Source organism: Pseudophryne corroboree, chromosome 4, assembly GCF_028390025.1.
Source record: "Pseudophryne corroboree isolate aPseCor3 chromosome 4, aPseCor3.hap2, whole genome shotgun sequence".
NCBI lineage: Eukaryota > Metazoa > Chordata > Amphibia > Anura > Myobatrachidae > Pseudophryne > Pseudophryne corroboree.
Window position 1 is genome coordinate 624,158,384 of NC_086447.1, and position 22,530 is coordinate 624,180,913.

The 22,530-nt window shown below is 48.5% G+C and overlaps 1 protein-coding gene across 1 annotated transcript in view; it reads right to left on the reverse strand.

Annotated features, from left to right (window-relative positions):
• The window catches only part of EXOC8 (exocyst complex component 8), a 71,549-nt gene that overhangs the window by 2,804 nt on the left and 46,215 nt on the right, over positions 1–22,530 (reverse strand). The gene's annotated exons all lie outside the window — the stretch shown is intronic.

Below are 22,530 nucleotides of genomic sequence, written 5' to 3' on the forward strand. Positions count from 1 at the left end.
CAGGATTTTCTCGAGGCACAAATGTGGGGAAGGGTACAGAAAAATATCTGCTGCTTTGAAGGTCCCAATGAGCACAGTGGCCTCCATTATCCGTGGAAGAAGTTTAAAACCACCAGTACTCTTCCTAGAGCTGGGCGGCCGTCTAAACTGAGCGATCGGGGGAGAAGGGCCCTAGTCAGGGAGGTGACCAAGAACCCGATGGTCACTCTGTGAGAGCTACAGCATTCCTCTGTGGAGAGAGGAGAACCTTCCAGAATGACAACCATGACTCTACCATACAGGACCAATCAGTCCTGTATGGTAGAGTAGCCAGACGGAAGCCACTCTTTAGTAAAAAAGCACATGGCAGCCCGACTGGAGTTTCCCAAAATGCACCTGAAGGATTCTCAGATCATGAGAAATAACATTTTCTGGTTTGATAAGACAAAGATTTAACTCTTTGGCATGAATTCCAGGCATCATGTTTGGAGGAAACCAGGCACCGCTCATCACCAGGCCAATACCATCCTTGCAGTGAAGCATGGTGGTGGCAGCATCATGTAGTGGGGATGTTTTTCAGCGGCAGGAACTGGGAGACTAGTCAGGATAGAGGAAAAGATGAATGCAGCAATGTATAAAGACATCCTGGATGAAATCCTGATCAAGAGCACTCTTGCTCTCAGACTGGGATGACTGTTCATATTTCAGCAGGACAACGACCCTAAGCACACAGCCAAGAAATCAAAGGAGTGGCTGCAGGACAACTCTGTGAATGTCCTTGAGTGGCCCAGCCAGAGCCCAGACTTGAATCTGATTGAAAATCTCTGGAGAGATCTGAAAATGTCTGTGCACGTAAAGAGGAATGGGCCAAACCTCCCAAAGATAGGTGTGCCAAGCTTGTGGCATCATATTCAAAAAGTCTTGAGGCTGCAATTGCTGTCAAAAGGTGCATGAACAAAGTATTGAGCAAAGGCTGTGAATACTTATGTAAATATATGATTTTAGTTTTTTTATTTTTAATAAATTTGCAATAATCTCAAAAACACCTTTTTTCATGTTGTCATTAAGGGTTATTGTGTAGAATTTTGTGGGAAAAATTTATTCCAGTATGGAATAAGGCTGTACTATAACAAAATGTGGAAAAAGTGAAGCACTGAATATTTTCTGGATGCACTGTTGATACTGTTTATCTATTCTACCACACCCGGATAGACATAAGGATTGCCTTACAAAGGAATAAGGATCAAATAAGGAAGGAGGTAAAAATATGAATTTACTCACCGGTAATTCTATTTCTCGTAGTCCGTAATGGATGCTGGGTACTCCGTAAGGACCATGGGGAATAGACGGGCTCCGCAGGAGACTGGGAACTCTAAAAGAAAGATTAGGTACTATATCTGGTGTGCACTGGCTCCTCCCTCTATGCCCCTCCTCCAGACCTCAGTTGAGGAAACTGTGCCCGGAAGAGCTGACATTACTAGGAAAGGATTTGGAATCCAGGGTAAGACTCATACCAGCCACACCAATCACACCGTACAACTTGTGATAACTATACCCAGTTAACAGTATGAACAACAAATGAGCCTCATTAACAGATGGCTCATAACAAAACCCTTTAGTTAAGCAATAACTATATACACGTATTGCAGACGCACTTGGGACGGGCTCCCAGCATCCACTACGGACTACGAGAAATAGAATTACCGGAGAGTAAATTCTTATTTTCTCTGACGTCCTAGTGGATGCTGGGTACTCCGTAAGGACCATGGGGATTATACCAAAGCTCCCAAATGGGCGGGAGAGTGCGGATGACTCTGCAGCACCGAATGAGCAAACTCAAGGTTCTCCTCAGCCAGGGTATCAAACTTGTAGAATTTTGCAAATGTGTTTGAACCCGACCAAGTAGTAGCTCGGCAAAGTTGTAAAGCAGAGACCCCTCGGGCAGCCGCCCAAGAAGAGCCCACCTTCCTCGTGGAATGGGCTTTTACTGATTTAGGATGCGGCAGTCCAGCCGCAGAATGTGCAAGTTGAATCGTGCTACAGATCCAGCGAGCAATAGTCTGCTTTGAAGCAGGAGCACCCAGCTTGTTGGGTGCATGCAGGATAAATAGCTTGTCAGTTTTTCTGACTCCAGCTGTCCTGGAAACAGATTTTCAGGGCCCGGACTACGTCCAACAACTTGGAATCCTCCAAGTCACGAGTAGCCGCAGGCACCACAATAGGTTGGTTCAAATGAAACGCTGATACCACCTTTGGGAGAAATTGGGGACGAGTCCTCAATTCTGCCCTGTCCATATGGAAAATCAGATATGGGTTTTACACGACAAAGCTGCCAATTCTGACACACGCCTGGCTGAAGCCAAGGCCAACAGCATGACCACTTTCCACGTGAGATATTTTAGCTCCACGGTTTTAAGTGGCTCAAACCAATGTGATTTTAGGAAATCCAACACAACATTGAGATCCCAAGGTGCCACTGGAGACATAAAAGGGGGCTGAATATGCAGCACTCCCTTAAACGTCTGAACTTCAGGCAGTGAAGCCAGTTCTTTTTGAAAGAAAATAGACCGGGCCGAAATCTGGACTTTTATGGAACCCAATTTTAGGCCCATAGTCACTCCTGACTGTAGGAAGTGCAGAAATCGACCCAGCTGGAATTCCTCCGTTGGGGCCTTCCTGGCCTCACACCAAGCAACATATTTTCGCCATATGCGGTGATAATGTTTTGCTGTCACATCCTTCCTAGCTTTTATCAGCGTAGGAATTACTTCATCTGGAATGCCCTTTTCCTTTAGGATCCGGCGTTCAACCGCCATGCCGTCAAATGCAGCCGCGGTAAGTCTTGGAACAGACAGGGCCCCTGCTGTAGCAGGTCCTGTCTGAGCGGCAGAGGCCATGGGTCCTCTGAGATCATTTCTTGAAGTTCTGGGTACCAAGTTCTTCTTGGCCAATCCGGAACAATGAGTATAGTTCTTACTCCCCTTTTTCTTATTATCCTCAGTACCTTGGGTATGAGAGGAAGAGGAGGGAACACATAAACCGACCGGTACACCCACGGTGTCACTAGAGCGTCCACAGCTATCGCCTGAGGGTCCCTTGACCCGACGCAATATCTTTGTAGCTTTTTGTTGAGGCGGGACGCCATCATGTCCACCTGTGGCCGTTCCCAGCGATTTACAATCAGCTTGAAGACTTCTGGATGAAGTCCCCACTTTCCCGGGTGGAGGTCGTGCCTGCTGAGGAAGTCTGCTTCCCAGTTGTCCACTCCCGGAATGAACACTGCTGACAGTGCCATCACGTGATTCTCCGCCCATCGAAGAATCCTTGTGGCTTCTGCCATTGCCATCCTGCTTCTTGTGCCGCCCAGGCGGTTTACATGGGTGACCGCTGTGATGTTGTCTGACTGAATCAGAACTGGTTGGTTTTGAAGCAGGGGTTCTGCTTGACTCAGGGCGTTGTAAATGGCCCTTAGTTCCAGAATATTTATGTGTAGGGAAGTTTCCTGACTCGACCATTGTCCTTGGAAGTTTCTTCCCTGGGTGACGGCCCCCCAACCTCGGAGGCTTGCATCAGTGGTCACCAGGACCCAGTCCTGTATGCCGAATCTGCGGCCTTCGAGAAGATGAGCACTCTGCAGCCACCACAGCAGAGACACCCTGGCCCTCGGGGACAGGGTGATCAACCGGTGCATCTGGAGATGCGATCCGGACCACTTGTCTAACAGATCCCACTGAAAGATCCTTGCATGGAACCTGCCGAAGGGAATTGCTTCGTAAGAAGCTACCATCTTTCCCAGGACTCGCGTGCAGTGATGCACCGACACCTGCTTTGGTTTCAGGAGGTCCCTGACCAGAGATGATAATTCCTGGGCCTTCTCCTCCGGGAGAAACACCTTCTTCTGTTCTGTGTCCAGAATCATGCCCAAGAACAGCAAACGCGTCGCAGTAAACAGCTGTGACTTTGGGATATTCAGAATCCAGCAGTGCTGATGGAGCACTTCCTGAGATAGTGCTACGCTGACTAGCAACTGCTCCTTGGACCTCGCCTTTATAAGGAGATCGTCCAAGTACGGGATAATTATGACTCCCCTCTTTCGGAGGAGCATCATCATTTCGGCCATTACCTTAGAAAATATCTGCGGTGCCGTGGACAGACCAAACGGCAACGTCTGGAATTGGTAATGACAGTCCTGTACCACAAACCTGAGGTACTCCTGGTGAGGTGGGTAAATGGGGACATGCAGGTAAGCATCCTTGATGTCCATTGACACCATAAAATCCCCCTCTTCCAGGCTTGCAATAACCGCCCTGAGCGATTCCATCTTGAACTTGCACTTTCTTATATAAATGTTCAAGGATTTCAAATTTAGAATGGGTCTCACCGAACCGTCTGGTTTCGGTACCACAAACATTGTGGAATAGTAACCCCGTCCCTGTTGAAGGAGGGGTACCTTGATTATCTCCTGCTGCAGGTACAGCTTGTGAATAGCCGACAGTACTACCTCCCTTTCTCTGAGAGCAGCTGGCAAGGCTGATTTGAGGTAACGGCGAGGGGGAGTCACCTCGAACTCCAGCTTGTATCCCTGTGATACTACTTGCAGAACCCAGGGATCCACCTGTGAGCGAACCCACCGGTCGCTGAAGTTCCGGAGACACGCCCCCACCGCACCTGGCTCCACATGTGGAGCCCCAGCGTCATGCTGTGGACTTAGTGGAAGCAGGGGAGGATTTTTGTTCCTGGGAACTGGCTGTCTGGTGCAGCTTTTTTCCTCTCCCCTTGCCTCTGGGCAGAAAGGAAGCGCCTCTGACCCGCTTGCCTTTCTGGGGCCGAAAGGACTGTACCTGATAATACGGTGCTTTCTTAGGCTGTGAGGGAACTTGAGGTAAAAATGTCGATTTCCCAGCTGTTGCTGTGGATACGAGGTCCGAGAGACCATCCCCAAACAATTTCTCACCCTTATAAGGCAAAACCTCCATGTGCCTTTTAGAATCCGCATCACCTGTCCACTGCCGAATCCATAATACCCTCCTGGCAGAAATGGACATTGCATTAATTCTAGAAGCCAGCCGGCAAATATCCCTCTGTGCATCCCTCATATATAAGACAACGTCTTTTATATGCTCTATGGTTAGCAAAATAGTGTCCCTGTCGAGGGTATCAATATTCTCAGACAGGGTATCAGACCACGCAGCTGCAGCACTACACATCCATGCTGAAGCAATTGCAGGTCTCAGTATAGTACCTGAGTGTGTATATACAGACTTCAGGATAGCCTCCTGCTTTCTATCTGCAGGCTCCTTTAGGGTGGCCGTATCCTGAGACGGCAGTGCCACCCTTTTAGATAAGCGTGTGAGCGCCTTGTCCACCCTAGGGGATGTTTCCCAACGTAGCCTGTCCACTGGCGGGAAAGGATACGCCATCAGTAACCTCTTAGAAATTACTATTTTCTTATCGGGGGAAACCCACGCCTCTTCACACAATTCATTCAGCTCATCAGATGGGGGAAAAGTCACTGGCTGCTTTTTCTCCCCAAACATAACACCCTTTTTAGTGGTAACCGGGTTAATAACAGAAATGTGCAACACATTTTTCATTGCCGTAATCATGCAACGGATGCCCCTTGTGGATTGTGTATATGTCTAATCCTCGTCTACACTGGAGTCAGACTCCGTGTCGACATCTGTGTCTGCCATCTGAGGTAGCGGGCGTTTCTGAGCCCCTGATGGCCTTTGAGACGCTTGGGCAGGCACGGACTGAGAAGCCGGCTGTTCCACAGCAGTTAGGTCATCGAACCTTTTATGTAAGGAGTTGACACTGTCTGTTAATACCTTCCACATATCCACCCACTCTGGTGTCGGCCCCGCAGGGGGTGACATCACACTTATCGGCACCTGCTCCGCCTCCACATAAGCTTCCTCATCAAACATGTCGACACAGCCGTACCGACACACCGCACACACACAGCGAATGCTCTGACTGAGAACAGGACCCCACTAAGTCCTTAGGGGAGACAGAGAGAGAGTATGTGAGCACACACCACAGCGCTATATATCACAGGGATGCACACTGTACTGAGTGATTTTTCCCAATAGCTGCTATTATACACAATTTGCGCCTAAATTTATGTGCGCCCCCCCTCTCTTTTTTACCCTTCTTGTAGTATATACTGCAGGGGAGAGCCTGGGGAGCGTCCTTCCAGCGGAGCTGTGAAGAGAAAATGGCGCCGGTGTGCTGAGGAAGATAGCCCCGCCCCCTCCGCGGCGGGCTTCTCCTGCTTTTTTAATAAAGTTTATGGCAGGGGATTAGGCGCATATACAGTGTTAGACACTGTATTATGTGCAATTTTGCCAAAAGGTATAGATCTTGCAGCCCAGGGCTCTCCCCTCAGTCCCTCGTAGCAGTGAGTCTGTTGCCAGCAGATCTCACTGCAAGATCTCACTGAAAACAAAAGACCTAACAAATACTTTCTTTTCTAGGAAGCTCAGGAGAGCCCCTAGGGTGCATCCAGCTCTGGCCGGGCACAGATTCTAACTGAGGTCTGGAGGAGGGGCATAGAGGGAGGAGCCAGTGCACACCAGATATAGTACCTAATCTTTCTTTTAAGAGTGCCCAGTCTCCTGCGGAGCCCGTCTATTCCCCATGGTCCTTACGGAGTACCCAGCATCCACTAGGACGTCAGAGAAATAGGATTTTAATTACCTACCGGTAAATCCTTTTCTCGTAGTCCGTAGAGGATTCTGGGGATCCATTTAGTACCATGGGGTATAGACAGGTCCACTAGGAGCCATGTGCACTTTAAGAATTCGATAGTGTGGGCTGGCTCCTCTCGCTATGCCCCTCCTACCAGACTCCGGCTAGGAAACTGTGCTCGAGGAGACGTACATACTTTGAGAGAAGGATATAAGAGGATAGTGGTGAGATTCTGAACAAGCAAACACAAACAGGAGGAAAGCCAGGCTAACCAAACCTGAAACCAGGAACAGCAACGGCTGAACCAAACAACAATACTTAACTAAGTAACCGTGCAGGAAGTATGAAGCACAAGGCGGGCGCCCAGTATCCCCTACGGACTACGAGAAGAGGATTTACCGGTAGGTAATTAAAATCCTATTTTCCCTAACGTCCTAGAGGATACTGGGGATCCATTTAGTACCATGGGGATGTACCAAAGCTCCCAAACCGGGTGGGATAGTGCGGAGGTTCCTGCAGAACTGATGGACCAAACTGAAGGTCCTCAGAGGCCAAAGTAACAAACTTGTAGAACTTAGCAAACGTGTTCAAACTTGACCAAGTAGCTGCTCAGCAGAGCTGTAAAGCCGAGACACCCCCGGGAAGCCGCCCAAGAAGAACCCACCGATCTAGTCGAGTGGGCCTGTACAGATTTTGGACCCGGCAATCCTGCCGTGATATTAGCATGCTGGATAGTGAGCCTGATCAAGCGTGCAATGGACTGCTTTGAAGCAGGACACACTCTTTTATTGGGATCATAAAGAGCTGTTCACTTTACATACACCTTCAAAGCCCTCACAACATCCAAAGACTTTGAAGTAGCAGAGGTGTCGGTAACAACCGGAACCACAATAGGTTAGTTGATGTGAAACGCCGACACCACTTTAGAAAGAAATTGCTGATGAGTTCTGAGTTCAACTCTGTCTTCATGGAAAAATTAAACAGGGGCTCTTGTGAGACAACACCCCCAGCTCCAACACACGTCTTGCTGAAGCTAAGGCCAACAGTGTGACGGTCTTCCACGTTAACATTGTCCGACTGGACCTAAATGGCATGATCTCGAAGAAGATATGAGGCCTGCAGAAGGGCATTGTATATGGCCCTGAGTTCCAGAATGTTGATTGGAAGGATGAAGTCCTGGCATGACCACCTTACCTGAAACTGCACCCACTGGGTGACTGCTCCCCAACCTCGGAGGCTTGCGTCTGTGGTTAGCAGAAACCAATTCAGAATCCCAAGCCGTCGACCCTCAAGTAGGTGAGAAGTCCGGAGCCACCATAGACGGGAAATCCTGGCTTTTGGCGACAGACGGATCCTCTGGTGCATGTGAAGATGCGTTCCGGACCATTTGTTCAACAGATCGAGCTGGAAGGGTCTTGCGTGAAACCTTCCATACTGAAGGGCCTCGTAAGAGGCTACCATCTTCCCCAGAAGGCGAATACATAGATGCACCGATATCCGGGTCGGCTTCAGGACATCTCGAACCATAGACTGTTGCCAAATGGAAGGAACACTTTCTGTGATGCGGTGTCCAGTATCATTCCCAGGAATGGAAGCCTCTGCGTTGGCTCTAGGTGAGATATCGGAAGGTTCAGAATCCACCCGTGATCCCGGAGTAGTCTGGTTGAGCGGGCAATGCTGTCCGACAACCTCTCCCTGGACGGCGCCTTAATAAGAAGATCGTCCAGGTACGGAATTATGTTCATTCCCAGTTTGCAGAGAAGCATCATCTCTGCCATCACCTTGGTGAACACCCTTGGTGCCGTGGAGAGACCAAATGGCAGGGCCTCGAAATGGTAGTGACAGTCTTGCAGTGCAAACCGTAGATAAGGCTGATGACGCGGCCAGATCGGAATGTGAAGGAACGCATCCTTGATATCCAGAGAAACTAGGAATTCCCCTTTCTCCAGACCTGAGATCACCGCTCTCAGAGACTCCATCTTGAATTTGAACACTTGTAAGTATGGGTTCAACGACTTGAGGTTCCAAATCTGTCTTACCGAACCGCCCGGTTTTGGTACTACAAACAAGTTGGAATAATACCCCTGGTTTTGCAGATAAGGTGGAACTGGAACAATAACCCGAGTCTGCACCAGTTTCTGAATGGCATCCTGTAAAGTTATACTTGCCTCCTGTGAAGTTGGTAAGCCCGATTTGAAGAATCTGTGAGGTGGGAGCTCCTGGAACTCCAGTCTGTATCCCTGGGCAATAAGATTTATGACCCAGGGATCCTGGTACGAACTTGTCCAGATGTGACTGAAAAATCTTAGCCGGGTCCCACTTGCCAGTCTTCCAGGCATCGTGGTCCACCATCATGCTGAAAGTTTTGAGGAAGCAGAGAACTGCCAATTGCTGGTTTGCGTGGTTTACCTCTGGCACCACTGGTGGCTGTAGAAGAACCTCTTGTTTTGACCTTGAACTTGGCTGTCCGAAAGGACTGCAAATTGGAAGCCGAGTAGGCCTTTCTGGTTGGGGGAACTGATCGAGGAAGATATGTGGACTTACCCGCAGTAGCTTTGGAGATCCATTTATCCAGTTCATCTCCGAATAAGGCCTCTCCTGTAAATGGTAGGCCTTCCACGCCTTTCCTGGAGTCCGCATCAGCAGTCCACTGGCGTAGCCATAAGACCCTGAGTGCTGACAACGCCATAGCAGTGGTGCGTGCATTAAGCAAGCCTATTTCTTTTATGGCTTCTACCATGAAATCCGCAGAGTCCTGTATATGTTGCAGGAGTAAAACAATCTCCCCCCTAGATAAGGAATCTAACCCCTCAATTAGGTTACCTGACCATTTAGCAATGGCCTTAGTGATCCACGCACATGCTGTAGTGGGTCTCTGGGCCACCCCAGCAACTGTGTACAAGGATTTGAGTGTGGTCTCAATTCTACGATAAGCCGTATCTTTCAGGAAGGCTGCACCAGGGACAGGCAATACTATTTTTCGGGACAGCTTGGATACGGATGAATCCACTACCGGTGGACATTCCTATTTTTTCCTATCATCAGGAGGAAAAGGAAAGGATGAGAGTAAACTCTTAGGGATTTGAAATTTCCTATCAGGATTAACCCACGGTTCTTCAAACAGGGTATTTAGTTCCTTTGACACAAGAAAAGTGACTGAGGATTTCTTTTTTACATTAAAATAAGAATTTACTCACCGGTAATTCTATTTCTCGTAGTCCGTAGTGGATGCTGGGAACTCCGTAAGGACCATGGGGAATAGACGGGCTCCGAAGGAGACTGGGCACTCTAAAAGAAAGATTAGGTACTATCTGGTGTGCACTGGCTCCTCCCTCTATGCCCCTCCTCCAGACCTCAGTTAAGGAAACTGTGCCCGGAAGAGCTGACATTACAAGGAAAGGATTTGGAATCCAGGGTAAGACTCATACCAGCCACACCAATCACACCGTACAACTCCTGATAACTATACCCAGTCAACAGTATGAACAAAAAAACTGAGCCTCATTCAAAGATGGCTCATAACAATAACCCTTAAGTTAAGCAATAACTATATACAGGTATTGCAGAGAGTCCGCACTTCGGACGGGCGCCCAGCATCCACTACGGACTACGAGAAATAGAATTACCGGTGAGTAAATTCTTATTTTCTCTGACGTCCTAGTGGATGCTGGGAACTCCGTAAGGACCATGGGGATTATACCAAAGCTCCCAAACGGGCGGGAGAGTGCGGATGACTCTGCAGCACCGAATGAGCAAACTCAAGGTCATCCTCAGCCAGGGTATCAAACTGGCAGAATTTTGCAAATGTGTTTGAACCCGACCAAGTAGCAGCTCGGCAAAGCTGTAAAGCCGAGACCCCTCAGGCAGCCGCCCAAGAAGAGCCCACCTTCCTCGTGGAATGGGCTTTTACTGATTTAGGATGCGGCAGTCCAGCCGCAGAATGTGCCAGCTGAATCGTACTACAGATCCAGCGATCAATAGTCTGCTTTGAAGCAGGAGCACCCAGCTTGTTGGGTGCATGCAGAATAAATAGCGAGTCAGTTTTTCTGACTCTAGCCGTCCTGGAAACATAAATTTTCAGGGCCCGGACTACGTCCAGCAACTGTAGCCGCAGGCACCACAATAGGTTGGTTCAGATGAAACGCTGATACCACCTTTGGGAGAAATTGGGGATCAGTCCTCAATTCCGCCCTGTCCATATGGAAAATTAGATATGGGCTTTTACATGACAAAGCCGCCAACTCTGACACACGCCTAGCCGAAGCCAAGGCCAACAGCATGACCACCTTCCACGTGAGATACTTTAACTCCACGGTCTTAAGTGGCTCAAACCAATGTGATTTCAGGAAATCCAACACAACGTTGAGATCCCAAGGTGCCACTGGAGGCACAAAAGGGGGCTGAATATGCAGCACTCCCTTAACAAACGTCTGAACTTCAGGCAATGAAGCCAGTTCTTTCTGAAAGAAAATAGATAGGGCCGAAATCTGGACCTTTATGGACCCCAATTTTAGGCCCATCGTCACCCCTGACTGTAGGAAGTGCAGAAATCGACCCAGCTGGAATTCCTCTGTTGGGGCCTTCCTAGCCTCACACCAAGCAACATATTTTCACCATATGCGGTGATAATGTTTTGCTGTCACATCCTTCCTAGCTTTTATCAGCGTAGGAATGACTTCATCTGGAATGCCCTTTTCAGTTAGGATCCGGCGTTCAACCGCCATGCCATCAAACGCAGCAGTGGTAAGTCGTGGAACAGACAGGGTCCCTGCTGTAGCAGGTCCTGTCTGAGCGGCAGAGGCCATGGGTCCTCAGATCATTTCTTGTAGTTCTGGGTACCAAGTTCTTCTTGGCCAATCCGGAACGATGAGTATAGTTCTTACTCCTCTCTTTCTTATTATCCTCAGTACCTTGGGTATGAGAGGAAGAGGAGGGAACACATAAACCGACTGGTACACCCACGGTGTCACTAGTGCGTCCACAGCTATCGCCTGAGGGTCCCTTGACCTGGCGCAATATCTTTTTAGCTTTTTGTTGAGGCGGGACGACATCATGTCCACCTGTGGCCGTTCCCAACGATTTACAATCAGTGTGAAGACTTCTGGATGAAGTCCCCACTCTCCCGGGTGGAGGTCGTTCCTGCTGAGAAAGTCTGCGTCCCAGTTGTCCACTCCCGGAATGAACACTGCTGACAGTGCTAGCATGTGATTCTCCGCCCATCGAAGAATCATTGTGGCTTCTGCCATCGCCATCCTGCTTCTTGTGCCGCCCTGGCGGTTTACATGGGCGACCGCCGTGATGTTGTCTGACTGAATCAGCACCGGTTGGTTTTGAAGCAGGGGCTCTGCTTGACTCAGGGCGTTGTAAATGGCCCTTAGTTCCAGTATATTTATGTGTAGGGAAGTCTCCTGACTTGACCACTGTCCTTGGAAGTTCCTTCCCTGAGTGACTGCCCCCCATCCTCGGAGGCTTGCATCCGTGGTCACCAGGACCCAGTCCTGTATGCCGAATCTGCGGCCCTCGAGAAGATGAGCACTCAGCAGCCACCACAGTAGAGACACCCTGGCCCTCGGTGACAGGGTGATCAGCCGACGCATCTGAAGATGCGATCCGGACCATTTGTCCAACAGATCCCACTGAAATGTCCTTGCATGGAACCTGCCAAAGGGAATTGCTTCGTATGAAGCTACCATCTTTCCCAGGACCCGCGTGCAGTGATGCACCGACACCTGTTTTGGTTTCAGGAGGTCCCTGACCAGAGTCACGAGCTCCTGAGCCTTCTCCTCCGGGAGAAACACCTTTTTCTGGCCTGTATCCAGAATCATGCCCAGGAAGGGCAGACGCGTCGTAGGAATCAGCTGCGACTTTGGGATATTCAGAATCCAGCCGTGCTGTTGCAACAACTCCTGAGAGAGTGCTACGCTGACCAACAACTGCTCCCCGGACCTCGCCTTTATAAGGAGATCGTCCAAGTACGGGATTATTATAACTCCCTTCTTGCGAAGGAGTATCATCATTTCGGCCATTACCTTGGTAAATACCCTCGGTGCCGTGGACAGACCAAACGGCAGCGTCTGGAATTGGTAATGACAGTTCTGTACCACAAACCTGAGGTACTCCTGATGAGGTGGGTAAATGGGGACATGCAAGTAAGCATCCTTGATGTCCAGCGACACCATAAAATCCCCCTCTTCCAGGCTTGCAATAACCGCCCTGAGCGATTCCATTTTGAACTTGAACTTCCTTATATAAGTGTTCAAGGATTTTAAATTTAGAATGGGTCTCACCGAACCGTCTGGTTTCGGTACCACAAACATTGTGGAATAGTAACCCCGTCCCTGTTGAAGGAGGGGAACCTTGATTATCACCTGCTGGATGTACAGCTTGTGAATTGCCGCCAGTACTACCTCCCTTTCCTTGGGAGCAGCTGGCAAGACAGATTTGAGGTAACGGCGAGGGGGAGTCGCCTCGAACTCCAGCTTGTATCCCTGAGATACAATTTGTACAGCCCAGAGATCCACCTGCGAGCGAACCCACTGGTTGCTGAAGTTTTGGAGACGCGCCCCCATCGCACCTGGCTCCGCCTGTGGAGCCCCAGCGTCATGCTGTGGACTTAGTGGAGGCGGGGGAGGATTTTTGTTCCTGGGAACTGGCTGCCTGGTGCAGTTTCTTTCCTCTACCCCTGCCTCTGGGCAGAAAGGATGCGCCTCTGACCCGCTTGCCTTTCTGAGGCCGAAAGGACTGTACTTGATAATACGGTGCTTTCTTAGGCTGTGAGGGAACCTGAGGTAAAAAAGTCGACTTCCCAGCTGTTGCTGTGGATACGAGGTCCGAGAGACCGTCCCCAAATAATTCCTCACCCTTATAAGGCAAAACCTCCATGTGCCTTTTAGAATCAGCATCACCTGTCCACTGCAGAGTCCATAATACTCTCCTGGCAGAAATGGACATTGCATTAATTCTAGATGCCAGCCGGCAAATGTCCCTCTGTGCATCTCTCATATATAAGACGACGTCCTTTATATGTTCTATGGTTAGCAAAATAGTATTCCTGTCGAGGGAATCATTGTTGTCTGACAGGGTATCAGACCATGCTGCTGCAGCACTACACATCCATGCTGAAGCAATTGCAGGTCTCAGTATAGTACCCGAGTGTGTATATACAGACTTCAGGATTGCCTCCTGCTTTCTATCTGCAGGCTCCTTTAGGGCGGCCGTATCCTGAGACGGCAGGGCCACCTTTTTTGATAAGCGTGAGCGCCTTGTCCACCCTAGGGGATGTTTCCCAACGTAGCCTATCCGTTGCCGGGAAAGGGTACGCCATAAGTAACCTCTTAGAAATCACTAGTTTCTTATCAGGGGAACACCACGCTTCTTCACACAATTCATTTAACTTACCAGATGGGGGAAAAGTCACTGGCAGCTTTTTCTCCCCAAACATAATACCCTTTTTGGTGGTAACCGGTTTAATGTCAGAAATGTGCAATACATTTTTCATTGCAGTAATCATGCATCGGATGGCCCTTGTGGACTGTACATTTGTCTCATCCTCATCTACACTGGAGTCAGACTCCGTGTCGACATCTGTGTCTGCCATCTGAGCTAGCGGGCGTTTATGAGCCCCTGATGGCCTCTGAGACGCCTGGGCAGGCGCGGGCTGAGATGCCGGCTGTCCCAAGGCTGCTGCGTCATCAAACCTTTTATGTAAGGAGTTGACACGGTCGGTTAATACCTTCCACATATCCATCCACTCCGGTGTCGGCCCCGTCGGGGGCAACACCACACTTATCTGCTCCTGCTCCGCCTTCACGTAACCCTCCTCAAACATGTCGACACAGCCGTACCGACACACCACACACACAGGGAATACTCTGACTGAGGACAGGACCCCACAAAAGTCCTTTGGGGAGACAGAGAGAGAGTATGCCAGCACACACCACAGCGCTATATAACACAGGGATTTTACACTAACAAAAAGTGAATTTTTCCCAATAGCTGCTTATATCACATTTGCGCCTAAATTTATGTGCCCCCCCTCTCTTTTTTACCCTTGTTGTAGTGTATACTGCAGGGGAGAGCCTGGGGAGCGTCCTTCCAGCGGAGCTGTGAAGAGAAAATGGCGCTGGTGTGCTGAGGAAGAAAGCCCCGCCCCTTCAGCGGCCGGCTTCTCCCGCTTTTTTTATAATGTTAATGGCGGGGGTTTAGGCACATATACAGTTTTATAAACTGTATTATGTGCAGTTTGCCAAAAGGTATACTAATTGCTGCCCAGGGCGCCCCCCCCCCCCCCCCAGCGCCCTGCACCCACCAGTGACCGGAGTGTGTGCTGTGGGAGCAATGGCGCACAGCTGTAGTGCTGTGCGCTACCTTAATGAAGACAGGAGTCTTCAGCCGCCGTTTTCGTCGATTCTTCTGTCTTCTGGCTCTGCAAGGGGGACAGCGGCGCGGCTCCGGGAACGGACGATCGAGGTCGGGCCCTGTGTTCGATCCCTCTGGAGCTAATGGTGTCCAGTAGCCTTAGAAGCACAAGCTAGCTGCAAGCAGGTAGGTTTGCTTCTCTCCCCTCAGTACCTCGTAGCAGTGAGTCTGTTGCCAGCAGATCTCACTGAAAAAAAAACACCTAACAAATACTTTCTTTTCTAGTAAGCTCAGGAGAGCCCACTAGGTGCATCCAGCTCTGGCCGGGCACAGATTCTAACTGAGGTCTGGAGGAGGGGCATAGAGGGAGGAGCCAGTGCACACTAGGATAGAACCTAATCTTTCTTTTAGAGTGCCCAGTCTCCTTCGGAGCCCGTCTATTCCCCATGGTCCTTACGGAGTTCCCAGCATCCACTAGGACGTCAGAGAAAATAAGATTCCTCACACTCCTCTGCCACTTTATCAGGAATCTGTAGAAGTCTCTGATAGCTACTATAAGAGCCTCTATTCCCTGTGACAGAGCAGCACCCCCCCACCCCTCTGAGTCCACCTCACCCTCCTCCATGTCTGATCCTTCATAATCAGAGTCAGACTGCGGGATATGGGCCAGTGTACGTTCCATGGGGACACAGAGGTATTATGGAGCCAGCACACAGCGCCCTTATCGCTAATGCCAAGCTTAGCCGGGTCACAGACTAAATTCCCAGATTGGGGACTTAGTCGCTCCCCCCCCTACTCTGACCCCTGGTACCACTGAGGTAATCTGGAGTCACTCCAGAGGAGCTGCGCATCCCTGTCAGTCAGCATCTGTGTCCACTGTAGAGTAAAAATGGAACTGGTGATCTGCTGGATCCGCTCATAGTGAAGCCCCACCCTCTCAATAGCACGCGGTCTTCCTGCTTTTTTTTATACTGGCTGAGGTAATTTTGTGCTTAAAATGGCGCCAGAACCGGTTTAAGTCTGTGTTGCCAGTCTGGGTACTGTGTACAGTGTACTGCGACTTAGTTTGCCCTCTCAGAAGCTGTGCGTCTCCGTACCCACGTGCCGCCATACTGGCCGGCGACCCACTAACCGGTACGCCGGCTTAGTACTCACCACTCTTCTGGCTCTTTTAGGGGTGGCGGCCTGCTATGTGAATGTACGCTTGCCGTGGTGGGGCTTACGAATAGTTCGCTCAGGAGCTAGTGTCCTCTCAGCGGGAAACGGGACCATTAACCCTTCAAGAGGTTGGGCCGTTTTCCCCCCCAAGTCCCAAGAAGCAGGCAGGCTCGTGCCTGAAAATAATAAACAGATAAAATAAATGCAGAAAACGCTTCAGGAGCTTCCATAAGCGTAACTGGCTCCTCCGGGCACATTTTCTAAACTGAGTCTGGTAGGAGGGGCATAGAGGGAGGAGCCAGCCCACAATATCAAATTCTTAAAGTGCCCATGGCTCCTAGTGGACCCATCTATACCCCATGGTACTAAAAGGATCCCCAGTATCCTCTAGGACATAAGAGAAAAAGGAGCAGTCTAAATGGGCCGAGTGGTTCTTATCTGCCATCAAATTCTGTGTTTCTATGTATACTTGCGCTGGTAGAGACTGTGGGGCAGATTTATGAAGCCTGGTGAAGTGATAAAGTGGAAGGTGATAAAGCACCAGCCAATCACTTCCTAACTGTCATTTTTCAAACCCAGCATGTAACATGGAAGTTAGGAGCTGATTGGTTGGTACTTTATCACCTTCCACTTTATCACTTCACCAGGCTTCATAAATCTGCCCCTGAATGTGGTTTTATCTATGTGGCTGTGCCCTCCCTTTATCTAGCTCACATCAGCACAACAATATTTCTGACTACGCATTTGAAAATATGGTACATGCACAGAAAAGAGCAAAGTACTGTGCGTAACCATATTTCCAAATATATAGCGAGAAAGATGGCTGCACCACAGTGAGCAATAGGGGAGAGGTCAGTAACATGAATATTGTCAAATTTAAGGAACCTTGGACCCGTGTGCACTGAACACACATTCTAAATACACCACTTCTGCTGTATCAAAATTAGTTTTAGTACTCCTCACTTATACTACCAACATTAATATAAGGGGTATACAAAAAAGTAGGTTTTTCTTACGTCTTTGAGGATGCTGGTGTCCATTTTAGTACCATGGGGTATAGACGGTTCCGCAGGAGGCTCTGGCACTTTAAGACTTTTTAACAGTGTGAACTGGCTCCTCCCTCTATGCCCCTCCCCCAGACCTCAGTTTAGAAAATGTGCCCGGGAGACTGGCTGCACATCAGTGAAGCTCTACTGAGTTCGCGCTCTGAGAAACATAAAAATCCTTACTCTCACTGGCAAATTGTATATACATGTGAGCCGCTGATGTACACTAACCCCGCCAGTATAAATATTATGTTTGCTGTGGCTGAACCGCACCATTACAGGGGGCGGGGCTTCTCCTCAGACTTGTTGGTTTCACTCACTTGGCGCCATTTTCTCCTCACAGAGACACCGGAGCGCTGATCCTGAACGCGGCTTCTCCTCACATCGCTGATACAAGTACCAGGGTGTTATAGAGGGAAGGGAGCACATACTTTATTGAGGTCTGCGGACTTCATATTGGATAAAAGCGCTATGTTGTATGTGAGGATACCGGGTTACAAATCACTCAGTCATGGTGGTAGATGAAAAACCAACAGTGGTTTATTGAACAGAATGGGTTATAAACAGCTCAGCACACTTCTGTGATCCAATTCTACACGACAATCCCTCCTGGAACTCCTGACAGAACATTACTTCTTAGTCAGTCTCCTGCCACTATCTGACCTTCTCTCCCAGATCTCTCTCACCTCCCCTGTTTGCTATTATCAAAACCTTTGTCTTTCCTACAATAAGGCGACACCCCCAGAACAGTTTCAGAGCAAACCTACTTTCACATGCCCAGGCATGTCCCCTAGGCCACAATAGATGTTAACTAAATTAACCTTACTTAATCTGATTGTGTGGCCTGGAATCCATTGTGTGGGGAAGAATGAGGGGGGTGTATGGCCTGACATCTGAGACTGGCTGTATCTACCCAACAGCAAATACACAGGTTATCTGATCAGTCACATGGGGGAAACATTATTTTACAAACTATAGCAGAATAACCAATACATTTATATATATATATATATATATATATATATATATATATATATATATTATATATACATACATACATACATACACACACACATTGAAATCATAACTGTACCCTTGTAACAATAATATCATACAATATAATACAATATTGCCTAACATATAACTAATAACATATTGGCAATTGGTGAAGTCCATGTGTAGGACCAGGGCTAGGAAAGTAACCACGTGTCTTTTACCACTGAGCGACACAACGCGCTAGCTGTGTCATCACATGTCGTCACATTGTATATATTATATTATATATCTTTATTGTATGCAATACATATAGGGTGCGTGGTATGGACTGGCAATTCCCTCTGGGTCCCTCTGACAGACATTAGGTTAGAGCTGTCCCCAATAGCTCCATGTACCATGTCTAGAGAAAGTTCTTCCCCAGAGAACCCATTTTGGAGGCACAAGAGTGTTCTGAGCTTGTGTGGGTGAGAAAGTTGCAGAGTATTATGTCTAAGCAGGCAAAGAAATTCTCTGAGTCTGAACAACAGACAAAGTACTGGAGACAGTCTGTGGAAGATGCACTGTTTGATGATCCCTCCACGTCATCCACTCGGGACCCCTCCAGTTCCCAGAAAAGGTCTCCGACTCAAATTATGCTAAGAGACACGGACACAGATTCCGACACTGGGGATTTGAGGGGGGTAGACCCCAAACTGGCTAGAAGCATTCAATGTATGATAGTCGCTATAAAACAGGTGTTCGAGTTTACTGACAACAGCTGCACCTGAGGAAAAAGATTATTTTAAATTAAATAAAAAACAGGTGGTGACCTTTCCTCCATCTAAGGGCTTAAATGCATTCTTTGAGGAATCCTGGGCTAACCCGGAAAAGAAGTTTGCTATTCCTAGGAGGATGCGGGTAGCGTACCATTTCCCTGAAGAGGACAGGCGTAAATGGGAGTCGCCCCAATGGTAGACACCTCAGTCTCTAGGTTGTCGAAGAAAATTATTTTACCTGCCCCAGGGTCAGCTTCATTAAAAGAACCTGCTGACCGCAAATTAGAGACGACTTTAAAGTCCATCTATATTGCTACGGGTACGTTACTCAGGCGCACAATTGCTTCTGCGTGGGTAGGTAACGCAGTGGAAAAGTGGGCAGACAACTTGATTGTTAATATTGACACGGTCGATAAAGAGGATATGCTTCTAATTTTAGGTCATATCAAAGATTCTGCAGGTTACTTGGTAGAGGCTATGAAGGACGTTGGCTTACTGGGCTCAAGGGCCTCTGCTATGGCGATCTCAGCCCGCAGGGCACTCTGGATCCGCCAATGGAATGCTGACGCAGAATCCAAAATAAATATTGAGGCGCTCCCTTACAATGGGGAGGCCCTCTTTGGGGAAAAGCTAGATGCCATGATAACAACTACATCGGGCATGTCAGCTTTTCTGCCGTCGGTAGCTGCGCTGCCTAAAAAGGTGCATCATTCTCATACTATGCAGTCCTTTAGGACCAACAAGTACAAAAAGGCAAAGGGTACCCCCTTCTTCGCAGGATGAGTGAGAGGAAGAGGTAGGAAACCACCATCTGGCTCCCAGGAACAGAAGTCCGCAACTACTTCTGCGAAAGCCACAGCATGACGCTGGGGCTCCCCTGCGGGAGTGCGATCGGGGCACGTCTACTATATTTTAGCCAGGTCTGGGCTCACTCAGATCTGGATCCGTGGATATTACAGATAGTATCCCAAGGTTACAGGTTGGAATTTCAAGACCTTCTCCCATGCAGATTTTTCAAATCAGCCTTGCCAGTTTCTGCGCAGGACCGCATAAATGTACTGAATGCAATACACAAATTACGTCAAGACAAGGCAATTTGTTTGGTTCCGGCCGAACAAAAGAACCAAGGTTTTTTTTCAAGCCTGTTTGTGGTGCCGAAGCCGGATGGCTCGGTCAGACAGATTTTAAACCTAAAATCTCTGAATCTTTATTTGAAAAGGTTCAAGTTCAAAATGGAGTCCCTGAGAGCGGTGATCTGCAGCTTGAAAGAAAATAAATTTCTGGTGTCAGTGGACATCAAGGATGCTTACTTGCATGTCCCCATTTACCCGCCACATTAAGCATACCTGAGGTTTGCGGTTCAGGATTGCCATTACCAATTCCAAACATTACCGTTCGGGCTCTCCACGGCACCGAGAATATTCACCAAGGTGATGGCGGAGATGATGGTTCTTCTTCGCAAACAAGGAGTCAACATAATTCCATACTTGAACGATCTCCTAATAAAAGCGAGATCCAGGGACAAGTTACTCCAGAACATAACATTATACCCGACGGTGCTTCAACAGCACGGTTGGATCATCAACTTTTCAAAATCACAATTGGAACAGACGATGAGGTTATCATTTCTGGGAATGATACTGGACACCGAGGTACAGAGAGTATTTCTACCGGTGGAAAAGGCTCAGGAAATCCAGAGCATGGTTAAACAAATTTTGAGACCACGAAAAGTATCAATTCATCAGTGCATTCGCCTGCTGGGGGAAATAGTAGCAGCTTACGAAGCGCTACAATATGGCGGATTCCATGCCAGGGTTTTTCAGTGGGACCTACTACTGCCAAGTGCTCCGAGTTGCATCTATACATGTATCAAAGGATAATCTTGTCAGCGAAAAGCCAGAGTTTCGCTCCTGTGGTGGATACAAATTTCTCACCTCCTGGAGGGACGCAGGTTCGGGATTCAGAATTGGATCCTGGTGACCACGGATGCAAATCTCCGAGGTTGGGGAGCAGTCATGCAAGGGGAAAGTTTCCAAGGAAGATAGTCGAGTCAGGAAACTCTTCTTCACATAAACATTCTGGAATTGAGAGCTGTGTACAACAGCCTTTATCAAGCGGCACACCTTCTTCAAGGTCATCTCATTCAGATCCAGTCAGACATTGTAACAGCTGTAGTTTACATAAATCGTCAAGGCGGAACAAAAAGCAGAGCGGCAATGGCATAGGTGACAAAAATTCTCCTCTGGGCAGAAAGACCTGCAAAAGCTCTGTCTGCAATTTTCATTCCGGGAGTGGACAACTGGGAAGCAGACTTCCTCAGCAGACACGATCTCCATCCAGGAGAATGGGGCCTCCACCCAGAAGTCTTTGCGGAGGTAGCAAGTCGTTGGGGCGTTCCTCAAGTAGATATGATGGCGTCACGTCTCAACAAGAAGCTTCAGAAATATTGTTCCAGGTCGAGAGACCCACAAGCAATAGCAGTGGACGCACTCGTGACCCAGTGGGTTTTTCAGTCAGTGTATCTGTTCCCTCCACTTCCACTAATTCCAAAAGTTCAAGATTGTCAGAAGAACAAGGGTACGAGCAATCCTCATTGCCCCAGACTGGCCAAGGAGGGCCTGGTATCCAGATCTTCAGGAGTTACTACTGGAAGATTCTCGGCCACTTCCTCTTCGCGAGGACCTGCTTCAGCAGGGGCCGTTAGTTTATCAAGACTTACCGCGGCTGCGTTTGACGGCATGGCTGTTAAGCGCCAGATCCTAGCCCGTAAGGGTATTCCCAATGAAGTCATTCCTACACTTATTCTGGCCAGAAAAGGGGTAACATCCAAACATTACCATCGTATTTGGAGAAAATATGTAACTTGGTGTGAATTCAAGTAGTCTCCTGTGGTGGAGTTTTACTTGGGATGGCTTCTCCTTTTTCTACAGGCGGGTGTGGATGCTGGATTGAGATTAGGATCTATCAAGGTCTAAATTTCGGCCTTGTCCATTTTCTTTCAGAAACAATTGACTTCCCTTCCTGAGGTCCAGACCTTTGTGAAGGGGGTTCTGCGCATCCAACCTCCCTTTGTGCCTCCTGCGGCACCATGGGATCTCAATGTAGTGTTGCAGTTCCTTAAATCGGACTGGTTTGAGCCTCTACATGAGGTCGAATTGAAGTTTTTAACTTGGAAAGTGGTCATGTTGTTGGCCTTGGCTTCAGGCAGGCATGTGTCTGAGTTAGGGGCTCTGTCTCACAAAAACCCTTATTTGATATTTCATGAAGATAGGGCTGAACTGAGAACACGTCAGCACTTTCTTCTTAAAGTGGTATCTTCTTTACATATCAACCAACCAGTGGTGGTGCCAGTGGCTTCTGACACCTCAGCCATTTCCAAGTCCCTGGATGTCGTCAGGGCGTTGAGGACTTGTTACAAGAACGGCTCGAATACGGAAAACAGAACCTTTGTTTGTCCTCTATGACCCCAACAAGATTGGGTGTTCTGCTTCTAAGCAGACTATTGCGCGCTGGATCAGAGGTACTATTCACGGCAGGATTGCAGTTAC